The following is a 14,003-nucleotide window of genomic DNA, read 5'->3' on the forward strand; positions in this document are numbered from 1 at the left end:
TGTTTGTGTGTGTGTGTTTGTGTGTATGTATGTATGTGTATGCATTTGTGTGTGTACATGTATGAGCATGTATCTCTAAATGCAGGAATGGAGAGAGCAGGAGGGTGGTAGTTGGTATACAGGCTTCATAAACACACGCACACACACACACACACACACAAGACAGACAGACAGACACACAGCATGCTGGAATCCCAGAATTCCCAGGGAGACTGATTAGCCACCATTGTCACTAGGGAAGGTGGTAATTATGGGGTGTTGTCGTGGGGTTGAGGGCAGTGAGAGCTGAGAACAACACACCCTCATCCCCTAACCACCCTCCCCCCCACCCACCCACACACACACACACACACACGTGCTGAGATAAGACTCACATATGAGCAACTGCTCACCAATTTTATATTTTATCACTTTAATATGCTTTCACCTCTCAATAAACTCAGTCACAGTCACTATATATTACCTTATAATCACCTGTTTTCTCTAGATTGAAATATAAGAAATCAGTGTTAGAATTATAAGAAATCAGTATTAGAATATTAAAAGAAAGAAAAAAAGTATAAGTATCAAGTATGATCAAGTATGTGATCAGTCCTGAGTGAGTCTGCAAAATACATATGCAAATGACAGAAATGATTAAGAGAAATACAGTCACAGGAATTCAGGACAAGAGTGTAAGAAAGAAAGGAAGAAAGAAAGAAAAAGAGTGATTAAATTACAGATTGAGTGAGCATAGGCTGGTTCTCCCCAGAAGGGCAGAGCTCCTGTCAGGGAAACTCAAGCCTGGGTGAGGTCCCTCTCTGCCCCCTCACAAGAGCCTGTCTGCTCCCCCCCAAAATAGCACTGTCCGTCAACAGAAAGCTTACCTGCTGCCTGCACCCTCTTCACCCTGGAGCACTGCCCACTGCAAGCCCTGTCATTTCAGTGAGTGTGTGAGAGTGAGTGAGAGAGAGAGAGAGAGAGAGAGAGAGCCCTCTGTCAACACGGAGATTTGCACTGAATACTGTAAGGCTAAGGGACTAGGTTGTGATCAGGTCAGTGTGTGTAGTTTAGCATTGCAGCCCTAATATGAAGAGAAAGACAAGGTTACTGGTCAATGTTGGAATGAACTTGAGGGTGAAAAGGATAGAGAGAGACAAAGAGAGAGAATGTATGCATGCAGCCATGAATGAGAATATAAATCCACATTTGTACTCATATGGATCCGAATGCATGAGCGTATATCATATGTGCATGTGTGTGTGCACGAAATTGTGTGTGTGTGTGTGTGTGTGTGTGGTGGGACGGTGCATGTGTGAGTATGACGACATCCACATTGTGTCCCAGGGCAGACCCTCATGCATAAATGATGGCCAGAGTATTATTGTGCATGAGGTCACATGATAGTGAGTGGCAAAGTCCAGAAAGAAGCCTCACCAGCACCACATAATACAGACATCACCCAGATAGGGCTCTGCCACACAGCCTGTGCCCTCGTGAACCCCCGACGGGCCGAGCACATCAGCACATGGTGCCGCACATTTCACATGGCACACGTGGCACAGTGGTTGGACTTAATTATGTAGTGGTGTGTGTGTGTGTGTGTGTACAAGTGGTGTATTTATGTGTTTGTGCATGCAAATATGTATGTCTGTGTGTGTGTGTGCGTGTGTCTGTCTGTTTTTCTGGCATTTTAGGGCATTTAGGCATTTGCTGTGAGAGGGGTCAGAAGTATCCTTGGTGATGCTGATGGCATGCGTGCGTGTAAGTGATTTAGCTGTGCCCTTGGGGGCCGGCAGTGCTGAGTGTTTTTATGTGTTGTACAGTATGTAGGCACATGTGCAACATTGGAGAGCTTTTGTAACACAGCTGTGAGCACACCTGGTGCCCCTCCAGAGTAGCATTCAACATGTACTCTACTGGGAGGCCAACTTTTATCACCAGTTCCTCCAACATCTGGTACCACAATCTATAACATTGTGATTGAGCACAAAGCAAAAGAGGCTGTGTATTTCATGGAAACATGAGCCAGCATAAAACATTATAAACACAATCATAAAGGGTTATGTGTATTCACAATGCTTTACCAGGATTGACATATAATGATCTAAACACACATAGTAATGAATGGTAAAGGTAATGATGTTATTGTTTAAGCCTTTATAGTATCATAATGTGTGATAATGTGTGTATGGCAATTATGACATCAAGTATGGCATTGTAGAGGTTAAGGAAGCTTTGTAATCCATTGTGATCGTTTAGATGATAAGATCTTACAGGCAGGCTGCATCGGGCTTGTCTCTGAAGCTTTTCGTTCGTGGAGCCTTTGCTGCAACAATTAGCTTCCACTATAACCAATTGACAGTAACGGAGTACATTTACTTGAGTACAGTACTTGAGTACAATTTTCAGGGATCTGTACTTTACTCAAGTATCATTTTTGGGGAGTACTCATGACTTTACTCAAGTACATTTGAGAGGCAAATTTTGTACTCTTTACTCCACTACATTTCTATCCATAACCGTGAGTACCCGTTACTTCTTCTTCTAAAAAAGAAACATTTAGGAAACCCTCAATTTGTTGTTTCCCTCTCAAACGTGATTGGATTGTGCAGGCGCCACTGATTGGGACAGCCTATCAGCAATCACCTTCAGCTTTCCGCCAAAGTCAACTCCATGGTCAGATTTAGATAAGAGACGAAAACATGGACGAAACAATAGAAGAAAGACGCAGCAGGTCCATCCCGGGAATGTGCCAAGCTGTGGCCCCACCTCGCCAAACTATTTAAATTTTCTGAATTTAATGATAGTTTTCGCTTCAAGTGTTTCAATTACAAAATAGTATTTTGTATTTGAAATACGTATTTTATATACATGTATTAGAAATACTGCCCATCCCTGGCGACATGGTAAAAAAATGAAAATGACTTGATTTTACTTTAAATTCCTTTTACATTCTCCAAGGTATTAACATTTTTCATAACTCCATGTAGGACGTTTCTGTACATAAATGTAAGCACTGTGGCAGTAGCAATACAATATTTAGAAAATGTAGGCTACTCTTGTACTCTTGATACTCAAGTACTTTTAAAAACAAGTACTTCAGTACTTTTACTTAAGTACACATCTGACTGTTGTACTTTTACTTGTACTTGAGTAAAATTTAGCAAAGGGTATCTGTACTTTTACTCAAGTAATGAAGCTGTGTACTCTGTCCGCCTCTGGTGATAGCAACTTTATTGACTAAATTAGACAAGTCTTCTTAAACGGTTTATGTTAATATTTTATAAACTTTCATGAGTAGGCTATCTATAATATGTTTTATGACTACTTATTTTATGTAATTTCTTACCCAAGTTGATTAAGCTGATCATTTAGTTAGTTTCTGTTGTGTGTCACATACAATGTTAACAATGTAATCAATAGCTGTCATGCACTTCAGTATCTATATTTATTAAAGACAGACAGGGGTTCAATAAAAATGTGGGATTTTAGGACATAACTAACAAATAGCACATTAGATCCTAACATTAGATATACCTGTGGACAAACGGTAATGCATGTAAAGTAAGTGTGTGTGTGTGTGTGTGTGTGTGTGTATTTGTGAGCATGTGTGTGTAAGTGTCCATCAAACCGATCCATCAAACTCAATTGCCGTGGATGTTGATTGGAGATGATACTGTGTCTCAGTAGCGTTTAAAGCCCACTAGCCTTGCCCGGCCACTGTCTGGGCTGACTAGGCTAGCACAGCCCCGGCCCATGCTTAATTATTAATGTGTTTATATTGCTGATTTTGTTCTTTCCTCATGTTCCCCAGCGTGTGCTTGCAATGGAGGGGTATTTGTCTAACTCGACACTCATAATGTCGGCCACAGAGTGAGTGTGTATGTGTGTGTGTGTGTGTATGTTTGTATGTGTGTTTGTATGTGTGTGTGTGTGTGTGTGTGTGTGTGCGTGTGTGTGTGTGTGTGTGTGTGTGTTCATTTTCATGTGTGATCTCAGTGGAAATGACCTCAGCATTACTTCTTGAGTCCAGGCATATTTCTCTTTTCTCTAAACGGACTCATTTATCTAAACGTTTTATAATACTTTTCTTTTTCTGCAATGTCTGCACACATACTACCCCCCCCCCCCCCCGCCCCCCCCCCGCCCCAACCACAAACACACACACACACACACACTGACACACACACTGACACACACACACACATACATAGATAAAGCCTACACAAACACACATATATAAAGAGAAAGAGAGAGAGAGAGATAGAAACACTCACATCTCTGTTGTTTTTTGCATGCATGATTTGAATGTCATGAAGATGAAACGTCTCATTATCATGTATGTGTGTAACGATTCCTAGATTTCTGTGATCCATGTCAACAACCATAGTAATGAGATATCCTCACTCCTTTGAATTTCAATGATTACCATTTCTGATCACCATGTACATAGTAAACATTTTCTACATTGCTTTCAAACAGGGGGTCTCTATCATTTGTGAATAAGATATTAGTGGGTTTCCATATTTCACGGAAAAAGACAATTGTAAATCTCCATGCTTATACAATGGAAGTTCTTTCAACTGGGCAGTGCTGAATACGGCAATGTAGATTTGTCTGACAGTAGTGCACACGATAAGGAGGGCATCAGTCAAGTCCATCAAGAAGACCCAAACATGCTGTAGACCTGGTAACCAGTAATAAAATACTCAGACGTTGTGTTACTTCAACTTGTATGTAGGAAGACTCTTTGAAGGATCAATAGCGCCCTCTAGGGGAGAAAAAGAAAAATGGCCAAAAAGGCTACAAAGCAAGTAGGGAAAACAAATTCAGAGGTAAACATGCAAAACAGCTAATGGAAAGTTCCCTCAAAGGCAAAGGCACTGTGTAGGCCTACTAGAAGTAATTGATGATGGAGAGATGGATTTATGAATGGATGTATGGATGGAATGGATAGATGACATCAGTCGGTGATGGTGTTTCAGAATTATTTTAAGCTCATTTGATATAGATCTAGTGATTGACGAAACACTGACTAAGTAGGAGGAGATTAGGAGATACTTCCATCACAATCTATGCTTGTGTCTGTCACACACACACACACACAAAACATGAGTTATGTGTTTAATAAAAACACATCAGTCAACTGAAAGAAAAAACAAAAAACAAATAAATAACTGATAAATATACAACATGCTCTTTTGCTTAATCCGCGCATCACACCCATGAGGGAGGAAATCTCCCCGTGATATGCCAGACTCACCCCAATACTCTGACCCTTGTGTTTACATCTGTTCCAGACCTGAACACTCCCCTCCTCTCCTGTTGGCAACCTGCAGACACTGTTAATCAATAATTAACACAAAACCCTTCAAGTCATACCACACTAACACGACAGCATGCGCACAGTGACAGGTGGTCTGGAATCTATAGACCTATGGCGCCCTCTGTCGGTGACAAGAGATTCCAACACTGATGAATATTTTGCTTGATGGCTCAGGAAAAGATGTTACAGCATATACAAATCATTGCAACTATGCTGCAACTATATTGTTTTATTTACCCAAGGAAGGCATTGACAGCAAATGTAAGATATGTTTGGCAGTATGGAGATAAATATTGATGTTAGATCCATGTTCAATAATACTGTTAAGACTAAGACGATTGTGCTATTGAATGGCTTATTGTTTAGCCCAGATATGGACAAAGTGAGAAACTGGAATCAGAAAATATAATTTTGCTAGCTTGAGGGAGCTAACACAACAATTTTCTTTCCTCCGCAGATCCGACCGACCTTGCAAAGGTGATGAAAAGAAAACAATAAAACCAAGGAGAAGGAGGGGGGAAAGAAACAATGTGACATGGTGAATGGTCTTGTTACAGAAAAATGAGAGAGATTGTGACTGAGATATACAGTTACATCCGACTGGTTTGCATAGGTGGACTTCCAAGAACAGTATTAGCACTATTGACTTTTCTAATGGGAGCCAAAGGTCTGGTCCCTCAGGGCACTCCTGCTAATGGGAAATTATTGAGTGTTGTTGGAGGTGAGTCTTTTTCTACCTAAGGCCTACAACTAGGCCAGCAGATTGCAATTTAATGTGAAGACATTTGGTTGCAGTGGTTGCTATTTTCAGGTGGGCAAATATATGTGAGGTATAATTAAAGTGAAGTAAAGTTATTATCACAGAGGCCAAATGACAGTAGCCAGTTAAGTCAAGTCAAGTGAAGTTCATTTATATAGCACATTTCATACACAGAGGTCATTCAATGTGCTTTACATAAACAAAACCAAACAATAATAACAAATAAAAGCATAGAAGGGCAATATAGTCAAAGAATAGTTCAAAAGGTAAAGATCATAATAAAAAGAAAACATAAAACACACAAGGTAAAATCATTTTAAAATAAAAAATAATTAGTAAGCAAAAAAAACAAAAAACAAACAAAGTCAAAAGTAGTAAAAAAAAGTATTAAAAGTAATAAAAGACAAGGTAGAATAATTTTCAAGGCAGATTCAGAATTTGTAACTCAGCGCAGTTAGCAGAAAGAACAGTTTGGTCTTAAGTCTAGATTTAAAACTGGCTACAGTTGGGGCCTTTTTGATGTCATCCGAAAGTTGGTTCCAGAGCTGAGCCGCATAGCAGCTGAAAGCTGCTTCACCATGTTTAGTTCTAACAGTAGGTTTTACTAACAGGTTTTTCACCTGGGACCTGAGAGGACGAGATGGTGTGTACTGCTGAAGGATGTCTGATAGGTAATTAGGTCCTGCTCCATTTACTGATTTATAAGCAAGCAATAGTGCTTTAAAGTCAAGTCTGTGACTTACTGGAAGCCAGTGCAGGGATTTATGAATTGTGGTCAGTTCTTTTAGTTTTTGTTAGAATTCTAGCTGCTGCATTTTTTATCACCTGAAGCTGTTTAATAGTCTTTTTAGGAAGGCCTGTGAACAATCCATTGCAGTAATCAACCCTGCTGGAGATAAATGCATGAATGAGTTTTTCTCATGTTTTGACATCAGCCCTCTAACTTTGGCAATATTTTTGAGGTAGTAAAAAGCTGATTTAGTTATCGCTTTCATGTGGCTGTTGAAATTTATATCACTGTCAATTAATACACCAAGATTTTTAACAGTATCCTTTGCCTTCAACCCTTTTGCGTCAAGGAGAGTGGCAACCCTAAGTGTTTCCTCCTTTTTACAAAATATAATTACTTCCTTTTTTTTTTGTTCAGCTGAAGACATTTTTGAGACATCCAGGTGTTGATTTGTTCTATACACTGACACATAGATTCAAGAGGACCATAGTCGTTTGGTGACAGAGGGGTCAGAGCTAAGTAAATCCTGTGAGGGAAATTTGGTCTCCGCATTTATCCCAATCTGTGAATTAGTGAAACTCACTAACAACAACAGCGGTGCTCGGGGAACAGTAAGGGGTTAGGTGCCTTGCTCAAGGGCACTTCAGCCGTGCCTACTGGTCGGGGTTCGAACCGGCAACTCTCCGGTTACAAGTCCAAAGCGCTAACCAGTAGGCCACGGCTGACCATCTGCATAGCTATGACATGAATTCAAATTATTTTGGATGAATTGTCCAAGTGGGAGCATATAGAGGTTGAATAATAGTGGGCCCAAGATCGACCCCTGGGGAACACCACAGGTCAAGGACGTTGGTGTTGAGGTACAGTTTCCGATGGCAACAAAGAAGCTCCTTTCTTGTAGATATGATTTTAGCCAGTTGATAACTATGCCTGTAAATCTAACCCAGTGTTCTAGTTTGTTCTATATTTTGATCAACAGTGTCAAATGCTGCACTAAGGTCCAGTAGCACTAGGACTGATGTTTTACCTGAATCTGTGTTGAGGCGTATGCCATTGAAAACTTTAATGAGAGCTGTTTCAGTGCTGTGATTTGCCCGAAAACCAGACTGAAAGTAATCAAAATACCCATTTGATGTTTGGAAGGTGATTAATTATGACCGCCGCTAGCGAAGCGGTCATATAGGGATTGTCAAAGTGTTTTTTTTTTTATGTAGCCCCACTAGACTTTTACGGAAAAATTTCGTTTCGTCCCCAGGGGCCACTCCCCCCCCCCCCGTGCTGGGCCCCCCGAACCGCAAAAAAAGCAGTTTTTCCTAAATAACTACCTGAACCGTGGCACTGAGGATGAAGAATCTTTTATGGTATGTTGGTCTCAAGGGCCCACATCAACCTGGCCCATAATCACTCATTTGTGATTTGCACTCCCACCCCTCGGTAAAAAATGAAAATGCAATATTATTCTGCTTTAATCGCCCCTATCTTCAGTTAAGATGTTCAGAACTGCACCAAATTTTATGTGTATGATTGACCTGGCATTCTCTGGGGGTATGCCAAGTTTCGTAGAATTTCATCCATGGGGGGGTCTAAAAAAAATTAGGTTATGTGTACATTTAGTGACTGTACACTCATTGGCCTGTAGATGGCGGTGCACACATATACACATGCACACACACACAGGCACCCACATACTATCGGTATTAGAACGGCCGATACATAATTACAAATTCAGTAGGATTAAAAGAAAGCCAAAATAAATATTCATCATCATCATCATGGCTGCATTTCCAGTATTGGCGATAAGTAGTCGTTTGTCCACTAGATGGCGCATCGTTGCAGTGAGACGTAATTTTGTTGGAAGTTAAAAGTTGGAAAAACAATGGACGCTTCCTACAAGGTCTGTAATTTACCGCAGAGAACATCTAATAAGGGTAGGACGATGTTCACATGAAATGTAATTCCCATTTCTTCTTGAAGACGAAATAAATCTGAGGATGTTTATCGGACATGCTTGGTTTTTACTGCAGGTACGTTAATCTTATAAGGACCTAGGACCTCAATAAGGACCTAGGTAATGTTACCGTTAGTTGAGTGATGGAGGCCAATTTGATTGATTGCATTTGTAGAAAACTGTAAATGCGGTTATACCAAGCAAATTGATAGCAGCACTGTAATTGTATCTTTCGACTGTCATTTATTGCACGTGCTACAAAATCATTCTGTGCAATGGAAGATTTACCAACGTTACACCGGTCTGATACAGTTTTGCCTATACATGCGTGAGACTGAGACGCCTGTTTATTTTGTTTTAAGTGCGTGCAGGGTGTGAGAGGGAAATCGATGTGCTTTGATCCCAGCTTGGTAGTTGTAGTCTGTTAAATTAAAAAGCACGTGCGTGTGAAGTATCCAAACAATGACACCTTCATTTCATTATGGCTGCTTTAGCAACACACCACACCACTGGTTAGATGTAAAACAGCATTTCGTTTCAGACTACTGTTACTTAATTTGTGCATTAACAATAACGTTTCAGACTACTGTTACTTAATTTGTGCATTGACAATAAAGTATTACATGAACTAAAGATGACTAAAATGTTTTTGTTTATAAATACATAATAAATAAATAAATAAATAAATAAATAAATAAATAACATTATGCTGATACCTTTTGCTTTTCCCGAATACAATGTAGCCTACAGGTGTAAGTGACCTTTCATCAATCCAGTTGCAATGGATGAACTGTGATGAACTGCCCTACTTGTGATTGTTTAGAGATTTTAAAGGTTTTATAACAATGCATCTTCTTTGGCTATTCTACAATCTATTCACCTTTTCAGCACCAGTAGGCTACTTTCTGTGCAGCCGCACACACACACTCAGGCATGCCAAAAAAGCATACACAAAAGTTTCAAGAGTGGGGGATGGAGTAAAATATGGAGACAAATTGAAGTGTGATTTATTTTCGCGGAACGGATGTACAGGACTGAGCGGCGGTCATATTTTGTACCGCTATGCGGTACATCTAGATGATTAAAGACTACTTTTTCAATCATTTTGCCAATTAAAGGTAGATTGGATATGGGCCTGTAATTGTTTAGCATGGAGGCATCCAGGTTATTCTTCTTGAGAAGTGGCTTTACAACAGCTGTTTTCAGTCAATTTGAAGGACATCTGCCGCTATAAGGTGAAAAACAGTTTTGAAGAAATTGGTAGGCAGAGTGTCTAAGACACATGTGGAAGAGCTAGGATTCTGTACCTTTTTTGTGTTTCGTGTTTCGTAGTCTATCAAGCTGAACTCTGACATCAAGTTAAGTTCAGGTTGTTGAATTAGTAATTGAGCAGATATGTTGAGTCTGATTTATTCAATTTCACTTTTAAAAAAGATGAAAACTCATTGCATTTATTTGTTGAGAGAAGTTCAGGCACTAATTGTGAGGGGGGATTTGTTGACTTATCAACAGTTGAAAATAGAATATGAGTGTTATTTGAACTTCCATTGATAATGTTAGAAAAGAAATACTGTCTACAACGTATTCTACCGTTACAGTAAAAGAATCACTTCCAAGTCCCAAACACAGCATAATAGTTATTTCACTAGTTCACATTCCGTATGTAACAGGACAAGGTCCACGCCCCTTGTCTAGCCCAGTAGTGCCATTGCGAGTAGCTCTTGGCATTCGGAGGCGAGCCAATTAGTGTAGAGAATTGGCTATATAAATTTTAACTTTTAACTTTTTGAAAGCCGACGTCATAGCTGCATACCGTTGTTCATCCACCTGACTACTGCCTTCACCGCGGGATCCCTTGTGCTGTTTTGGCCTCCTGCCCGCTGTGCACGCATCCAGTGACATTCCTGGTAGGTTATTGTGGTATTGCGTGCGTAGTAACGTTCCTGTATGATGTAGGCTAGTATAGTTAACACAAACTTTGGGGTTCTAGGATTGCTGTCGGTCGCTGAACATGGGCTTCATAACCGGCCTCAGCTGATTGGTATGTAATTTTAACTGTCTTCAAAATAATATGTAACTTGCGTGGGTTTTAATTGTATCTTTTTCGTGTAGCTAGGAGCTTGCGGTAACACAAGGAGCGGCAACATCAAGGCTACCTTGGTTCAAGTTCCGAACGCTGCTGTTTTGTTTGCACCCAATTTGTGTTGGTCGATTTTACATGTTTGTTGTTTTGTTTACTGTATGTTTGCATACATTTTAACTTGCACACGGGAGAATTACTGTACACCGGACGCTCTCGTCCAGCTTTAGGCTATTTTATCTGTTAAAGTGGCCTTGAACGCCCTGGTTGTGAAATGAATGTTCCCAGAAGAGTACACATGCCTAGTAGGCTAGCCTGTGTCACGCCAATGTGCGGGAAGGGCATTAGGCCTTACTGTATAAAGATACAATGTTCACCACACTATGTGAGTGCATGTGCAGGCCCGGAGTGGGTAATCTGGAGAATCGGGAGAATTCCCGGTGGGCCGCTTTACTTTTGGGCCGGTCGAGGGAAAAATATTGACATTTGTCACGTTAATCTATCTTCTCTTAAAGTTGGCTACACACGTTCGCATTCTATGCCTAACACCGCAGCCTCTGCATGGGTTGTTCTCCCCTCCCAAGAAGAGTTAATTGGTTGGGTCCATATAGCCCGTCTTTCCTAAAATGTTTTCTCAGATAGCCCAGCCGGGCCGTAACCTGACCCTAGCCAGATGAATGTCGTTCCGCTTAGCTCCGCCTAGCTTCACTCACATCCATCTGGGACCTCTTCCATTGAGAGTGATTTCTCCAACCAACTTTATGGTTTAGCCAATCAGGACGCAGGGCGGGAGTTTCATAGATGTGACATAGCGTAGAAGCGACTGTGAGTCTGTTATTAGCGTCACGGGTTGGCTTCGATGTGAGTGGTTGAAGTAGCACGTCAATAGATGACGGACAAGTGGCTTATTCAATCATATGCAAGCATTTTTTCATTAGGCCCAGCCTTCTGAAGCAACACTTCAATGGATCGGTTCCAGATGGATGAGTGGAGCTAGGCGGAGCGAAATTCATCTGGCTATTGCCAGGTTAGCCGGGCCGGCCCTACCGTAGTGTTAACCGCCAGGGAGGATGGATGGTAGATAGAGGCCATGAGGGACTGAAAAGGCCAGGTAAAAAAGACGAGAAGTATTGGAGGAAAATGCTGCCAAATGTGCCAAATTTTTTATTTTTTTTTGAAGAGGACAGACATAAGTGGCAACTGGTAAAGAGAGATAGCCATGATTATAGCGGCGTAATTATTGGGCTAATACTGCACGTTGTAGCGTTGTCAACCTATTCGCAAGCAACATATCAAATGAATTAAAATATTAGCCTTTTTGTATCATCCAATATGGCGATTCATAGACTTTGCAAATATTATGCAAATATTGATAACAAAACCCAAGCTTGATCTGTGTATGCAGTAGGCCTAAAAACGAAAGTAGCCTCTGAGCAGCAGATCAGCCAGTCCCCCGGTGAAAATGATGAGCCCGAAATTACCTATGACTACAGGGACAAGTAGAAAGGACAGACAAGTAGAAAGGATAAGAGTTAATAGAGAAAGGATAATAGAGTTAACCATATGAATTAAAGTTATTTTATGTAAGAAAGAACAGTAGGCTATATGACAGCAGTAGGCTACATGATCAACCTATATGCCTTGTTTGCTCAGAAGTGGGTGTAGTAAAGGAGTAAATCACCAAACAACAACATGAAAGCTGACCCATTCTGAAAAAACATGTTCAATACAGTACTGTATCTTCCTTCATGTTTTTGTTAACTTATCAACCTATCCTTGTGGAATAGTGGAATATTGGTAGCCTATAATAAAAACTACAGGATAGTAAGAGCTGAATTTATCCAATTTCCACCACCATTAAAAAAGTGGGCCGGTCTTGGGCCTGAAACTCCCGGGCTGAAAAGTTGCCCCACTCCGGCCCTGTGCATGTGCATATACTGTGCATTGTGCAAATTAGGAGTATTGGCTCCTTCTTGATTCTGCTCTCTTGCCGGACAGGAGCTACAGGCTAACTGGGGTGGCGGGCTATCTCGAGGTGGTGGCGTCCCTTTCACTTTTCCTGTTGTGGTGCATTTTGAGAATTTGCTATTGACATATTCACGTGTGGTGTATCTGTAGACCCTCTCTCTGATATGCTCTCCAGCCCTGGGTAAGCTCCGGCCCTGTTCCTGGCTCCTCCCATCCCCCCTTAGCCAGTAATCTAATAAGCACATTCTGGTGTATGTGTGTGTGACTGTGTGTGTATACATGTGTGTCCAGGCCTTGTAGGCCATTTGTGTCAGTGCCTTAGTGGCAAAAGTTCGAACTGTCTGGAGAGAACCCACTCCCTGTATGTTTTTAATATTTGTTAATAAAGACAGAGTTTATTTTTTGGAAACGCGCCTCTGGTTTTCTGTTCCACGAACCTGTGTTGCCTGGTTGGGCTTCAGATAACAAATTATAGTCCAATTCATTAAAGATTCTGAGGGGCAGGGCCTCAGATTGCGTAGTCAACATTTCGTAATGGAGAACTAACCTACCACTTGCCACACGTATTTTGCAAACAGATATAATTGCATAATAGAAAAGCATGTTTGGCGAAGTCTCTGGCCAGGGTCCTGAAGTGATTTGCGGGATCGTGCAGGAGTCAACTGCGCAGGCAGGAGTCGTGCAGGATTCCGCAATACTCCCCAAAAAATGCGTTAAAGATGAGGAACCACGCGAACAAATTCGATGGGAGAGTGCGAGGTGCGCTAATTCCCTCGGATCAGAGAAACTTGATCTGATATAAGAGTGATAGGCGTCAGAGGACCACGGGCCGAGAGTTTTGAGCGCTGTCGCTGTCGGTCGACAGGCCGTTATTTGCCGCGTTGGTGGCTGCACCATAAAATAATGAGTAACGGCCTGCCTGGATTCCAATTTGCGTTAGAACAGCGTTGAGCTGCATTTGAAACCAGAAGCGAGTAACGGAGTGTCCGTAGTCTGGAGGGGGGATCTTTCCATGCGATGGAAAAAGTAATTAGCCAAATTGTATAGGGCTGCAGGAGAGAGTAGATGTTGAAAATGACAGCCCAAACACACGGTTGTGAAATTCAACATCTAATGCACGCACCCCAATGTTTAGTAGGCTAGAAAGGCCTATGCAATTAAAATAGGCTGCTGTAGCTAACTGCGGTAGCTATAACGGCAAGAGACGTG

The sequence above is a fragment of the Alosa sapidissima genome, chromosome 23 (genome assembly GCF_018492685.1).
Source record: "Alosa sapidissima isolate fAloSap1 chromosome 23, fAloSap1.pri, whole genome shotgun sequence".
NCBI lineage: Eukaryota > Metazoa > Chordata > Actinopteri > Clupeiformes > Clupeidae > Alosa > Alosa sapidissima.